The following is a 13,702-nucleotide window of genomic DNA, read 5'->3' as shown; positions in this document are numbered from 1 at the left end:
ATGGAGGAAAATGAAGGTTCATAGACTGTGCTCTAAATGGAACATTTTGGGGGCACCATGCAGGATATTCAGTGGCATTTGTCTTGTCTAGAAGTTGGCAACTAAATCCCAAAGTTGGTGGCAAAAAAGCCTTACAGGTAGACAAAAATAGTGCCAGAACCCTCCCTTGGTACTGATCAAGAGTCTGTCAAATAGGCCCAACAATCCCCCCACAAGAGAGGGAGGAGGAGAGGAGATTTGAATTTAATCTGAAAATAAAGTTATAAACTAGACAGTCTTCTAATAACGAAATTGGCAAGATTTGCAATATGTCTGAAATGTCATTAAGTGGCAGAGAGAAAAGACTGAAAGGTAGAATTGGTGAAAACACAAATATCTTATTTATTTCCCATTGTGTTGAAATTAGCAAAACAAAAAGGGGGGCAAGAGGAGGTGGGGAGAAAAAGAAAAGAAAAATGTGCATACTCTTAGATGTGCCCACTTCAGGTTTCTAAACCAAACGCAGTGATAAAAATTGAATTGCCAGAAGTTTGTGAAGAGTGGCCATCTTTGATCGGAGTATGTTATAAACTCTTTGGTTGTGAATCTTAATATACTAGTCCTTAAGCAACATTTTCCATTATTCTTGGATTTTAATACATCTATCCTTTTGTATCAGACTGAGATTAGTTTACAGTGGGTCAGCCTGAATAATAGATGCCATATATTTGTGAATACTGGACAATGATTCTCCTACCTTCTTTGTGGAGGTGACCTTAGAAAGATGTGCTAAGTTGCTAGGAGGGAGGGATGTGGCAATTACCCTCCAACTTTGTTAAAAAGGCTTCTGCTGTTGGAACGGTGCTCCTCCAGTTTTATTATATGGTTCAGAAAACAATGTGAACTAATAAGACCATCTCGATTTATAAACCATCGACGGATTATCAATGACACATATATTGGAATCTCTTAAACCTTTCCTCGTAAAGTCCCCAAAATCCATTTCCCTTTTTTCCCCACCTTATCTCATAATTTCTTTTATCAAAGTCTAGTGATAATAGCCCCAAAGACTCCATAATATTGAAGCTTTATTTTTTTTAAAGATTTTATTTATTCATAAGAGACACAGAGAGAAAGAGAGAGAGAGAGAGAGAGAGAGAGAGAGAAAGAGAGAGAGAGAGAGGCAGAGACACAGGCAGAGGGAGAAGCAGGCTCCATGCAGGGAGCCCGACATGGGACTCGATTCCGGGTCTCCAGGATCACACCCTGGGCCGAAGGCAGGCGCTAAACGGTTGAGCCACCTGGGATGCCTGAAGCTTTAGATATAAGGTTAATATATTCAGGTTAATATATTTCTAACTAAAGATATTCAATGCATTTAGAACAATAACTACAAAAGAAAAAAGAATTTGATATTTATAATAAGTATGCTTTGAGAAATAGGTGTAAGAGTAACTGAATATTTTATTCTTTGTATCAATAACATTGATGCTATAAATTAGAGACCGGGAAAATGCAAATGCACTTGCCATACTGAGATGATATGATGATGTAGAAGATCATAATTAGTCATTAAAACGTAAAATTGAAGATCACTTTTAAATATACGTTTCTCCTGGAATGTAACTTTCAAGAATTTGCTCATATTTTAAATTGTTATGCCTAGTGAATCACCAAGATAATCATGTGTTTTTACCATAACCTTTGAGTTTTCAGAATGACTGTTGTATATTCTCACTTTTATTCCGATCTGTTAATTACATGCAAAAGAGTGTCAGTAAACCACTTAACAGTCAATCTTATTTTTAGGAAAAAAAAAAAACCTTAAAATATCCTGTGAATTTCAGAGATGTTTGATCACTTAACAAAAGTAAAGTACAAAAATAATAAAAATTGACTAAAGGCAGTAGACTCCCCACATTAGCATTGTCAGCCCAAAGCACAAAGAATGCAGTACTGTATTCTAGAAGAAAAGCACATACGTTTAAAAGATAGATTCCTGATAGCACTGAACTTCATAAGGATTGTGGAAGAATATAAGACTCAGAACTAAGTAAATTAGTTCCTTGTGTCTGTCCAGCATGATTTCTTGCTCATTAAATCTAACCTATGGTAGATGTCCAATGGGATATTTTAGTATTTACCAATACATTTACTCAAAGTGATGTGTGAGGAAATTAAATCTCTGTTGCCTGATTTCTTTGGAAATTACTACTTTGCCTATCTATGTTCTGTAAGTTCTGCTGGCGTTGGTGGAATACTCTAACTTTGGTGTTCTATCCAAGGCACACTCCAAATTACAGCTTCTATGACCACTGCCTTCTCAGCCAAACTGACTTTCCAAATGGATGGTGGAAAAGTGGCTTTCACAAAAATGACTCTTTATGTTTTCAGCTTAGACATAGAATTGATCGCCACATGTATGCAGTGCAAAGATGCTAATCCCCTGTTCGATAGTGGCCTTAGGGCATTTCTATTTTATCTGTGTTGTCTCTCTGTGGATCATATTATAGTTATTACACTGATAAAATAGTTTGACTTTCACCAGTTTAATTCTATTATTTTAGGCCATTTCCCATGTGCACACCATTTTTTAAATGTCTTAACCTTAAGGCACAGTTCTATTATGTCTGAAATTCTTTGTAATAGTGAACTTTGTACTGAAGAATGATATATCTGTTACTGGGCTCAGATTCCTGGAGCTAGCAAAAGTAGAAACAAGGCTGGACCCCAAATTTAAAGGTACAGGCAAGGCTTTATTGGGGCATCAGCTGCAGCCAAAGGAAGACATGGTCTCAACAAAGTGTCAGACTGGCTCTCAGAACAACAGCCAGGGGCTGAGGTGGAAAAGGAGTAATGGTTAAGCATGTAAGGGCTATGAATTCCTGGGAAGTGGGCATGCAGATGTGGTTGATAGAACATGCTTCGTTGTGCATTGTATGTTTCATTTGCATGTTAAGTCTCCACCTCTGGACATGTTTTCTAGCATTAAAATGAGAGGAAAAGCTGATGTAAGGTCAAATTTGGTGGCCCGTCCTATCTCAGATGAGTTTGAATCAGTCTGGGCTTGCATTTTGGCCCCTGTTTGTGAGAAAAGCTATAATAATGTCCAGCAAGGAGCTTCCCAGGTGCATAGGGGCTTGTTCCCAATGTCCCTGATTATCTCATACCAATACTCCAAATATCAGATCTTAAAGTTTACCTTGGGAGTCACATAAATGTTAACCCATCTGATGACATTGTATTAGATGTAGTTCTTATTGAAATATAAATATATTTGGGGGCATTTATCTATCCCAAGAACATAACACAGAATATGCTTATTTACTTTTGTTGTGGACACTTGATGGTGTCACTGTAGCAGCAGATTTAAAATCATTCAAAAACCAAATTACACATGTTCTACTCACTACTGGGAACACTCTAATCTTAGCTCATTATCTCATTAGAAATTTGAGTGATTGCATAGAACCAGGGACTTCTCAATTTAATTATTTAAAATTTCACAGAGCAAGAGATAGAATTTCTAGAACTTTCTAATCATTGTTATCAGTTACTCTTAATAAAGAATCTTAGAGAGGGCAGCCTGGGTGGCTCAGCGGTTTTGCGCCACCTTCAGCCCAGGGTGAGATCCTGGAGACCCAGGATCCAGTCCCACGTCAGGCTCCCTGCATGGAGCCTGCTTCTCCCTCTACCTGTGTCTCTGCCTCTCTCTCTGTGGGTCTCTCATGAATAAATGAATAAAATCTAAAAAAAAAAAATCATAGAGATAACCTAACCTTTGTAAAATTAATGTATGCATGATTTCCATTCAAACATAAGTGATAAAATCTTATCATGCTGCCCCTCAACCATACCCCTTTTTCCCAAACCCCATTATCCTGCTCTATGTTTTGTATTTTTAAAGCATGTGTCATGCTATAACCATACCATATAACAACTTACTTGTTATATTTATGTATGTTTTATCTCCTGTACAAGAATTTTACAGATTGCACAAGATTGATGAGGGTATCTTGGGCTACTTTGTTCACTGATGTATCTCTAGCACCTAGAATGAGTAGGTGTTCAATATTTGTAGGATGAAACACTGGAAAGGATTTTTGTGGTTGTATTTGATCCACAGTCAGGCTTGGATTACTTTTTTCCAGACACTATTCTTTTCTCTGTGTCAAGTTTCTGGGAAATTACCAAATAGATTATTGAGAACAACTAAGATCTTTGGAATAGAGCTATTCATGTGACAAACTTTCTATATGGTATTCATCAAATATTTGTGCTTTTTTTCTACCTACTAAATAGAAGAAATAATAGTCACATACCTATTCACTGAATTAGTCCAGTGATATCAGTATTAAGTCTCCTTATTGCCATTCAAAGCTTTTTGTTCAGAATTGCCTGATTTGTACAACACTAGGTTTGGACAACATCTTAATCTTGGTTTATATTAGTCATTGTGACAACTTATTTAACTCTTTGCTTTCACTTATCTTTTCCTTGAGAAGTAGAAACAACATTTCTATTTGAGTTATGTGGAAGTGATACTTGGAAGGTGAATTGGATAAAAATGTAAAAATGCCAGGTGCTCAAGTCTTGAGCTCTAAGAACTACATAATTCCTTCCAGACACTTCTCTTCAATCTTTACCCTCAATCTTTACTCTCTTCAATCTTTGTTTTTAAATTTATCATTGCTATGTCATAGGCAGTTTAAGCCATAATGCACTATCAGTAAATATTCTAAAACTCAGTTTTATATTTGTGATATTTTATTATTCATTAATATCATCGTAGCAGAAATGATTGTTCTTCAGGAGCCTGTGACATACAATGTATTTAAAATACATTGCTCTCCTGTTGCTTAAAAGTAATATATTGCTATTTATATCTATCAAATACCTGTTAACATGTAGAGACTATGAAGAAACTGAACAATCAGCTATTAGGATAAATTACTTTATCACCAAATGTTTTCCTAAAGCTCCAGATAGCAAATATTTTAGGCTCTGTGGACCAAAAGGTCTCTGTCACAAGTACCCAACTCTGCAGTTATAGCCTGAAAGCATGATACAGTGTGTGAGTGGATGGCACAACTCTGTTCCAATAAAACGTTGTGTGCAAAAATAGGCTGCCAGCCAGCGCTGTCATTTACCAACCGAGATCTAACCCCTTGCTACACAAAATGTGGTCTAGAGACCAGCAGAATAGACCTCACAGGAAAACCATTGGAAATGCAATTCAACCCACATTACAGACCTAGTTAGTCATAATCTGCATTTTGACAAGATCCCCAGAGCATTCTATTACAGGTTTATTTTCTTTTTAATTCATTCATTTATTTTTAAGTAAGTTCTATGCTCATTGTGGGGCTCGAACTCAGAACCCTGCAATCAAGACTCACATGCTCTACTGACTGAGCCAGCCAGGGGCCCCACACAATTTAAAGATTACTTTACTGGATCGTGCAGCCCCTCATAGGGTTTGGTAGGAACGTGAGCTTATATCTTTGTAGGAAAGGCCTTTGGAGATTACCCCATAGAGAAACATAATATGCTGCCTTGGGCAAAATAATCAGCACCTCCCATACCATAGTTCACCAGTTATGGGGAAGAGAATATTAGAATTTTCTTTTTAATTTATAAGGATGAGTCTTTATAAGGTGAATGTCTATGTAGATATGATTTTGAAAACCGAATGAGTCTATAGGGCCCTCTGGAAAGGATATTGGCAATTTAGTGATTGCCAGTGCTCAATTTACAAATAGATTTTAGTTCAAGTGCAGGTACTTTTAAGACATCTGTGAAACTCAGGGTACATCTGATAAAAATAAGTATGAATATGGAGAGAGTAGATTCTGAGGATAACCTACAGAACCACTCAACCGTAATATAACTAGAACATATTACTTTTGTAATAAGATTCTATAGAAGGGTATAGAAGTTTAATATTAGAGGTTAATTAGAAACAAAATTGAATGAGAAATTTTTTCCTTATCATGGTGGATGCTTGTATTTGAGGAAGAGCATGTTTAATTAAACTAGGCAGAGAAGGCAATAAATAGAGTCTTGTAAACAAACTGAAATGGAATGCTAAGTTCTCTGAAAAGCTTTTTCAGTTGATCGTATTTATTTAATATCTAATTCATTTCAGAATTTAAATCTTCCATTTGGCAGCACAGGTAAAACTGGTATTACTTTTGCAGTTACCATTCACAATTGAAATCTTTTTCCTTTTAAATGTAAAAGAGAGGCAGGGTTTAAGAGACAGACTTTTCCTGAGGTAATAGTTCCAAGTTTAAAGAGCCAGGGAAAGAAGGAAAGGGCCACTGCGGATACTGAGTACAAAAAGAAAGCTATAGCCTAGGGTCAAATTTAAATAAGGTGTGGAGACCAGCATTGTTCTCCAACAGGCTCCCTGAAGGAGTACCGTGGAGGTGATGAGGGAGAGACTTTCATTGGAAAATTTCCAGCAGCTACCATTCATGTCTTCTGTGGTGGGAAAACATCTGGTGTTATTATTAGTTCTGTGTGCCCCATGTCCTGAAGACTTCAACTCATCCATTACTTAATAACATGGTTTTCAAACTGGGCTCCATGGAGCCCCTCAGGCCAGGCTGTCAAACACAGCTTCCAATAAATCCCGTAAACTTATTGGGCTTTCTCCTCAGCTTTTTAGAAAAAAAGTGTTCTGCTGCTTAAAATAAATTTAACTACCAAAAGTAGTTCATTATTTGCAACAATTAAAAACAAAAGAATTTTGATCTTTACCTTAATCAATGACTTCTGCCATTATATTTTACTCCACATTGTTTCTATAGGTCTCTGGCCCCATATTCCCCCTAATTCATTAAAGAAGTCATAACACTAATTTTCAATGAATGATTAGAGAGTGATAACCTTGCTGATATCTATGGCAAGTTTATTGATTTAACCATAGAGTCGTTCATTCTTTATGTTACAAAGTTTCATAATTCATAAAGATACAAAATGACCTCTGTGAATCCACATATAGATTCTTATTGTATTAGTAAAACCCTGTGAATCCAAAATAGTTTTAAAGTTCTGTACCCCATTAATCTAGTCTCATTCCTACAGTGTGGGTCTTTTTCTACTTTAAACCATCATCAAATAGTCATGTAATGAACAAGACTTGAGTAAGGAATTTTTTTATACATTCATGAAGAAGACATTATGTATTACACATAAGCCCTATCTGTGGGCTCAAAAAGGAACCTGAGAGCACACGAACAAATTTATGGGCATTTAAAAATTACATTTTAAAGAAAAATCTTTACTTGCATTTACCCTCCACTTTTAGCCCATTTCTTCATAGTTACATTGAAATCCAATTTTGCTCTTACAGGAAATTTTAGTTAATTTCCATAAAAACAACATTGACTCCCCTTATGGTCTTTTTAAATAGCCGTTAAAAAAAAACAACAAAAAAAAAAACCTCAAGGTATTTATTCACATAACGGTTTCCCCACCTTTTGCCATAGGCTTGACCTTTAAAGCCTTAAAACTTTAAATATAATTTAAGAAAAAGAAAATTTCTTAAGTTTAGGATATTTGGACGTTTTTTAATTTGTTTATCCATTTTTGCATTTTTTTTCCATATCCGGAAATGGACGTGAAAAGTCCTGGTGTTTACGTATTAGAACTCTGTACAACTCAAAGCATGAATCCAAGATTAATGCATTATAATTACAACCTATCTGAATGGTTTATTTCTTACTGGTCCAGTGAGATGCTAGAGAGAAAAATTAGTATAGGAATTCACTATCCAAGTCATTCTCCTGGAGATTCACAGCGAAAAAAGAAAGCCCAGGGTAAAGAGACCTATTTAATATAAATGCAATAATTTTCCAACTTGACCACAGAAATGTTTTTTTGTTGTTGTTGTTAAAATTAAGTTTAATGCTTATTAGAATGAAAAATACTTATTAGAACCCAACAAACTAATGTTTAAAGATCATCCTTTGGAAATAATTCTAAGGTAATATATGGTTCTCACTGACTGTAAGAAAAAGTCTTGCATTGGATCAAGCTAAAAATAAATCACTCTAATAAGTTTCAGAATTAATTTACTTCCCATTACTTCATAGTCTCTACATTCCATCAAATATATTTACATTGCTGACAAAGCCTTATTCCCAAAGTGAGCTTTTTAGCACCTCTTATTTTTAGCACAGTATATATTAAAATTACAAATGTTAAATCTGGGGAGATGGTCCATACATGCTTTAATGTATGTAATTATTCCCAAAGTTTTATTTTGGTTGAATAAGTAAACTATAGATACATGTGCCTATGTAAGTAAGTTTATTTACTGTTTTAAATATAAAGGTATGTCTGAAAGTGCAGTGTAATTCTGGTGCTAACTACGAGGAGTTAGGTTGAACTCCACCAGTTAAGGGCTCGATCCTCTTCAAGACTGCTTGCACTTCAGACTTGAGCTGCAAGTTCTTGGCTCCCCAGGCCACCCTTACTATTGACATGCTGCCTGCAGATTTGGAGGTTCCCAGTACCCCTCCGGTTTACTTGAACAGCTCAGAGAACTTAGGAGAACACTATACAGTTGACCCTTGAACAACACAAGTTTAATTGTGTGGGTCCCCTTGTACACAGATTTATTTTCATAGATACAGTACTATAAGTGTATTTTCTTTTCCTTATGATTTTCTTAACATTTTCTTCTGGTCAAGCTTACTTTACTGTAGGATCACAAAATATAACGTATACAATATACAAAATATGTGTTGATCAACTGTTTATGTTATCCATAAGATTTCTGGTCAACAATAGGCTATTAATAGTTAGGTTTTGTGGGAGTCAAAGTTATACAAGAATTTTCAGCTGCACAAGAATTTTCAGCTGGGAGTCAGTTCCCATAACCACCATGCTGTTGAGGTCAACTGAACTTATAGAGTCTTATTTTAGCAAAGAGATACAAATCAGAAGTAGCCAGGGGCACCTGGATGGCTCAGTCAGTTAAGCATCTGACTCTTGATTTCAGCTCAGGTCATGATCTCAGCATTGTGAGACTGAGCCCTATCTTGGGCTCCGCACTGCGTGTAGAGCCTGCTCAAGATTCTCTCTCTCTTTCTCCCTCTGCCTCTCTCCTCACCTCTTAAAAAAAAAATAAAATAAAAGTAGCTGAAATCAGAAATAAATGGGAAATGTGTGGGAAGGTCCCAAACTCAAGTCTTCTATGTTCTGTCCCCATGAAGCCAGAAGGCATTGCCCTCTCTACATATTAAGGTGTACTATCTGCCAGAGAGCTCACCTGAGCTTTTGGTATCCAGAGTTTTTATTGGGGTTTCATTACATAGACATGATTAATTGACTCATTGGGCACATGGTCGAGTTCAATCTTTTTCCCTTATGCCCCCAGAGATTGGGGGCATGTGGCTTAAAGCCCCAACCCTCTAAACTTGTTCTTTGAGGTGTGACCAGTCCAACCTCCTCAGACAGCTCTTTAACATAAACTCACTTGTAGTCCAAGAAACCACCAAGAATAAGAAAGTTCAGGAAATATCAGGACTTGGAGGCTACCTCCCTGAAATCAAAAAAGAACATCCAAAGCCCTTATTATACTAACAGAAAGCTTTAGAGTTGGCAATAAGAAATGACCTTGATAATAAACTTGTGCATAGCTGTGCCTAAGTGAATCTGAATGTGCCTAGTCATGTAACTCCCAGTATTAGAATAATAACAGCAACAGAAATTCACAGCCATTGACACTTATGAAATTTCCTGAGAAAAATCTGTAAGTACCTGGCAGATATGAAGAGATAGGTCTTCATATGTATATAAAACAAATAAATATAAATGAAATTAAAATAGTGTTTCATTGTAGTTACATTTTCCTGAATACTTCACTATGAAAATTTTAATTGCCCAAGGTTGGTTCATAACTTTGCATACATTGAATATATAGATTTGGATTGAATATTTGATGATAGGAATTAGGCTTTTATGTAGTAATTTAGTTTTCCAGGACTAAGTTATCAGTCCTCAATATGTAATTATAAAGGAATATCCTATTCATTTGAGAATTTTTTAATGATTTAATATTTTTAAACCCATGAGGACAATAATATAGTTCTAGCTAATTTTTCTCATTCCTGATTACGGTTATGTGCATAGAATATACATTAAAGTAGGAGAGATTTTTGAGGTTGCTTTTGAGATTAATCCAAAAGTTTCAGATAGAGTGCCAGAGTTGCTCATTCACACAGCTGTAAATCAGAACCAAGCAATATTTTCCATGTGCTTTTAAAATGAATTCTTTATCAGCAGTGCACCTTTCAACAACACAATATAGCAACTGTGAAGGTTGTTGAAAGCTGCATTATCTGTGCATTCATAATTCAAATGGAAGAGGTGATTGGATGTATCTCAAAAGCAATATGTCCTCCAGTTGCCACTTTAAGCCCGCTAGTGTTCTGGTTTTTTTCAACCTGCAGGAACAGTCAGAACAGATATGGGATACAAAAGGTATGATCAGAAGTCAGGAGTTTGATTTTCCATGTGTCAAATTCAGTGTTGAACTGCTAAAAGTTTTAACACCCTGATTGTGAAGTCATTTGTTTTATTTCAGCATTCCTCACAAGGTATAAATTGCTAGAAGATGCCAGCAGTTTATTTAGCCTTAAAACACATGAAATGTTTCTGTCTTTCCATCCCCTATGATTGGTGTTAATTGCCCTCAAAAATGATCTTAGCAGAGAAGGCAAGGGAATGGTTATCTAGCTATTTACTAGTAGCATTATGGATTTTAATTGTGCTAGATAAACATGACAGGCAATTATTGAGTGTTGTTACACATTGGAAAATAAAAATGGAATGCTGAGCATTATACTCTTTTGCAGTTTTGTCTTTATGTCAGTGCCTAATTTATATCTTTTAACAATTTAATAGGTTGAATTTTATTTGAGAGATGTTTTCTGGAATATGCTATTGGAAGATTAGTCATAAAAGTTTTATATCTGCTTACTTAGTAATACAATGTGAATCAGTCTGAAGTCATACATGTTAAATCTCACTAATGCCATAATCTTCCAACAGATAAAATGGAAAGAAAGAATTTCCATTTATCTGTTACTTTGTGAAGCAGTGACATGAATGATTGTGTGATTCTACTTGTCATCATTTTGAAGGTGGGAAAATGCAATTCTTCTAGAAATATTTCAATAATTTATTACCTTTGTAGCAAGAGATGAAGAAGGCACTATATCATAATAAAGGGGACAAATCAAAAATAATATCTGACAATTGTGAATATTTATGCACCCAATATGAGAGCACCCAAATATACAAAACAATAACAAACATAAAGGAACTCACTGATAATAAAATAGTAATAGTAGGGGACTTTAAGACCCACGTACATCAATGGACAGATCATCTAAGGAGAAAATAAACAAGAAAACAGTGGCTTTGAATGACACACTGGACCAGATGGACTTAACAGATATATTCAGAACATTTCATCCTAAAACAGGAGAATACACATTTTTTTCCAGTGCATATGAAACATTCTCTAGAATAGATCACATATTAATTAACAAAGCAGGCCTCAATGAGTACAAAAATGTTGAAGTCATACCATGCATCTTTCTGACCACAATGCTAGGAAACTAGAAATCAATCACAAGAAAAAATCTGGAAATTCCACAAATGCATGGAGGTTAAACAACATGCTAGTAAACAATGAATAGGTCAACCAGGAAACCAAAGAAGAAATTTAAAAAGTTCACAGAAACAAATGAAAATGAAAACACAATGGTCCAAAATATTTGGGACACAGCAAAAGTGTTTCTAATAGGGAGGTATATAGTAATACAGGCCTACTTAAGAAGCAAGAAAAATATCAAATAGGGGCACCTAGGTGGCTCAGTCCGGTAAGCATCTACCTTCAGCTCACATCATGATCCCAGGGTCCTTAGATCAAGCCCAACATCATGCTCCATGCTCAGCAGGGAGCCTGCTTCTCCCTCTCCCTCTGCCACTCCACCTGCTTGTGCTTTCTCATGTGCTGTCTCACAAATAAATAAATAAATAAAATAAAATAACTCAAATAAACAACCTGGCCTTATACTTAAAGGAACTAGAAAAAGAACAACACAAAGCCTAAAGCCAACCAAAGGAAGGAAATAATAAAGTTTGGAGCAGAAATAAATGATATAGAGGGAAGCGTGGGTGGCTCAGCAGTTGAGCATCTGCATTTGACTCAGGGCGTGATGCCCGAGTTCAGGGATCGAGTCCCACATTTGGCTCCCCGTGGGGAGTCTGCTTCTCCCTCTGCCTGTGTCTCTGCCTCTCTCTCTGTGTTTCTCATGAATAAATACATAAAATCTTTTAAGAAAAAAAATTATATAGAAACTAGAAAACAAAACAAAACAAACCCACAATAGAACAGATCAATGAAACCAGGAGCTGGTTCTTTGAAAAAAATTACTAAAATTGATACACCTGTAACCAAAATTATCAAAAAGAAAAGATAAAGGACTCAAATAAAATCACAAGTGAGAGAACTAATAATCAACACCACAGAAGTACAGTTATAAGATATTATGAAAAACTATATGCGAACAAATTGGACAGCCTGGAAGAAATGGATAAATTCCTAGAGACATATAAAACTGAAGCAGGAAGAAATAGAAAACCTGAACAGACCAATAATCAGCAAAAAAATTGAATCAGTAACCAAAAAACCCTCAACAAACAAAAGTCCAGGAGCAGCTGGTTTCACAGACAAATACTACAGAACTTTTAAAGAAGAATTAATAGCTATTCTTCTCAAACTATTTCAAAAAATAGAAAATGAAGGAAAACTTCCCAACGCATTCTCTGAGGCCAGCATTATTACCCTGATACTTAAACCAAAGACCACTAAAAAGAAAACTATAGGCCAATATCTCTGATGAACATGGATGCGAAAATTCTCGATTAAATACTAGCAAACTGAATCCAAAAATACGTTAAAAAAATCATTCACCACAATCAAGTGAGATTTATTCCTGGGGTGCATGGGTGGTTCAATACTTGCAAATTAACCTGATACACTGCATTAATAAAAGAAAGGAAAAGAACTATATGATCCTCTCAATAGATGCAGAAAAAAACATTTGGCAAAGTACAATATCCATTCATGATAAAAAAAAAAAACCCTCAGCAAAGTGGAGATAGGGGGAACATACCTTAGCATAATAAGGGCCATATATGAAAACCCTACAGTTTCATATCATCCTCAGTGGGGAAAAACTGAGAGCTTTTCGTCTATGGTCAGAAACAAGACAAGGATGTCCACTCCTACTATGGTTATTTAACATAGTACTGGAAGCCCTAGTCTCAGCAGTCAGACAATAAAAAGAACTAAGAGACATTCACATTGGCAGGAAACAAGTCAAATTTTTACTGTTTGGAGGTGACATGATAGTCTATATAGAAAACCTGAAACTTCACCAAAAACTGCTAGAACTGATACACAAATTGAGTAATGTCACAGCATACAAAATTAACATACAGAAATCTATTGCATTTCTATACACCAACAATGAAGTAGCAGAAAGAGAAATTACGGAGTCAATCCCATTTACAATTGCACCAAAAACCATAAGATACCTAGGAATAAACCTAACCAAAGAGGCAAAAGACATGTACCCTGAAAACTATAAAACACTGGTAAAGGAAATTGAAGATGACACAAAGAAATGGAAAG

General features: G+C 35.7%; 1 protein-coding gene across 4 annotated transcripts in view; it reads left to right on the top strand.

The window, feature by feature from the left end:
- Positions 1–13,702, top strand: part of THSD7A (thrombospondin type 1 domain containing 7A) — a 423,880-nt gene that overhangs the window by 362,521 nt on the left and 47,657 nt on the right. The window lies entirely within an intron of this gene.

The sequence above is a fragment of the Vulpes lagopus genome, chromosome 13 (genome assembly GCF_018345385.1).
Source record: "Vulpes lagopus strain Blue_001 chromosome 13, ASM1834538v1, whole genome shotgun sequence".
Classification (NCBI taxonomy): domain Eukaryota; kingdom Metazoa; phylum Chordata; class Mammalia; order Carnivora; family Canidae; genus Vulpes; species Vulpes lagopus.
The sequence above is the reverse complement of the archived record's forward strand: the minus strand, read 5'-3'. Positions and strand labels throughout refer to the sequence as shown.